Below are 2,500 nucleotides of genomic sequence, written 5' to 3'. Positions count from 1 at the left end.
TTTAATTTGGGTATGACGTTTAGACCAAAAAGCATGAATTTCAAGTGTTTCTTCAGCCACTTCTTTTTACAACAGTCGAGAACCCTTTTGCAATTATGTAAGCACATAATGTAATCTGAAAACTGCTGCCCTGGTTAAAAAAAACAATACAACTGATCTCAGCAGGTATTGTGTCTGGAATGGAAATTTCTAAGTGACCCCAAACTTTTGACCGGTAGTGTGTGTGTGTATGTGTGTGTATATATATATATATATATATAGTACAAAAGTTTGGACACACCTCATTCAATGGGTTTCTTTATTTTCATGACTATTTACATTGTAGATTCTCACTGAAGGCATCAAAACTATGAATGAACACATATGGAATTATGTACTTAACAAAAAAGTGTGAAATAACTGAAAACTTGTCTTATATTTTAGATTCTTCAAAGTAGCCACCCTTTGCTTTTTTGATAACTCTGCAAACCCTTGGTGTTCTCTCAATGAGCTTCATGAGGTAGTCACCTGAAATGGTTTTCAGGGTTAAATAGTGGAATTTTTTCCCTTATTAATAAAAAAGCATAGTCATGAAAATAAAAAGGAAATGCATTGAATGAGAAGGTGTGTCCAAACTTTTGGCCTGTACTGTATATGTGTGTGTGGTGTCTGTATGTATGTATGTACTGTATATGTGTGTGTGTGGTGTCTGTATGTATGTATGTATGTATGTATGTATGTATGTATACAGTGGGTACAGAAAGTATTCAGACCCCTTTACATTTTTCACTCTTTGTTTCATTGCAGCCATTTGCTAAAATCCAAAAAGTTCATTTTATTTCTCATTAATGTACACTCAGCACCCATCTTGACAGAAAAAAACAAAAATGTAGAAACTATTGCAATTAAAAAAGAAAAACTGAAATATCACATGGTCATAAGTATTTAGACCCTTTTGAGCTAGTACAGCCATGAGTCTTCTTGGGAATGATGCAACAAGTTTGTCCACACCTGGATTTGCGGATCCTCTGCCATTCTTCCTTGCAGATCCTCCCCAGTTCCGTCAGGTTGGATGGTGAATGTTGGTGGACAGCCAGTTTCAGGTCTCTCCAGAGATGCTCAATTGGGTTTAGGTCAGGGCTCTGGGTGGGCCTGGCAAAAATGGTCACAGAGGTGTTCCGAAGCCACTCCTTTGTTATTTTAGCTGTGTGCTTAGGGTCATTGTCTTGTTGAAAGGTGAACCTTCGGCCCAGTCTGAGGTCCTGAGCACTCTGGATGAGGTTTTCTTCCAGGATATCTCTGTATTTGGCCGCATTCATCTTTCCTTCAATTGCAACCAGTCGTCCTGTCCCTGCAGCTGAAAAACACCCCCATAGCATGATGCTGCCACCACCATGTTTCACTGTTGGGATTGGATTGGGAAGGTGATGAGAGAGGTCTTTACCTCTCTCACCAAGGCTCTTCTCCCACGATTGCTCAGTTTGGCTGGACGGCCAGGTCTAGGAAGAGTTCTGGTCGTCCCAAACTTCTTCCATTTAAGGATTATGGAGGCCACTGTGCTCTTAGGAACCTTGAGTGCTGCAGAAATTCTTTTGGAACCTTAGCCAGATGTGTGCCTTGCCACAATTCTGTCTCTGAGCTCCTTGGGCAGTTCCTTCGACCTCATGATTCTCATTTGCTCTGACATGCACTGGGAGCTGTAAGGTCTTATATAGACAGGTGTGTGCCTTTCCTAATCAAGTCCAATCAGTGTAATTAAACACAGCAATGAAGGAGTAGAACCATCTCAAGAAGGATCAGAAGAAATGGACAGCATGTGAGTTAACAGTGCCTTGCGAAAGTAGTCGGCCCCCTTGAACTTTTCGACCTTTTGCCACATTTCAGGCCTCAAACATAAAGATATAAAACTGTAATTTTTTGTGAAGAATCAACAAGTGGGACACAATCATGAAGTGGAACGAAATTTATTGGATATTTCATACCTTTTTAACAAATAAAAAACTGAAAAATTGGGCGTGCAAAATTATTCAGCCCCTTTACTTTCAGTGCAGCAAACTCTCTCCAGAAGTTCAGTGAGGATCTCTGAATGATCCAATGTTGACCTAAATGACTAAGGATGATAAATAGAATCCACCTGTGTGTAATCAAGTCTCCGTATAAATGCACCTGCTCTGTGATAGTCTCAGAGGTCTGTTTAAAGCACAGAGAGCATCATGAAGAACAAGGAACACACCAGGCAGGTCCGAGATATTGTTGTGGTGAAGTTTAAAGCCGGATTTGGATACAAAAAGATTTCCCAAGCTTTAAACATCCCAAGGAGCACTGTGCAAGCGATAATATTGAAATGGAAGGAGTATCAGACCACTGCAAATCTACAAAGACCCGGCTGTCCCTCTAAACTTTCAGCTCATACAAGGAGAAGACTGATCAGAGATGCAGCCAAGAGGCCCATGATCACTCTGGATGACCTGCAGAGATTTACAGCTGAGGTGGGAGACTGTCCATAGGACAACAATCAGTT

The 2,500-nt window shown here is 40.7% G+C and overlaps 1 protein-coding gene across 3 annotated transcripts in view; it reads right to left on the bottom strand.

Annotated features, from left to right (window-relative positions):
* The window catches only part of utp18 (UTP18 small subunit processome component), a 22,573-nt gene that overhangs the window by 8,675 nt on the left and 11,398 nt on the right, over positions 1-2,500 (bottom strand). The gene's annotated exons all lie outside the window — the stretch shown is intronic.

This window comes from Perca flavescens, chromosome 15, assembly GCF_004354835.1.
Source record: "Perca flavescens isolate YP-PL-M2 chromosome 15, PFLA_1.0, whole genome shotgun sequence".
Classification (NCBI taxonomy): Eukaryota; Metazoa; Chordata; class Actinopteri; order Perciformes; family Percidae; genus Perca; species Perca flavescens.
The sequence above is the reverse complement of the archived record's forward strand: the minus strand, read 5'-3'. Positions and strand labels throughout refer to the sequence as shown.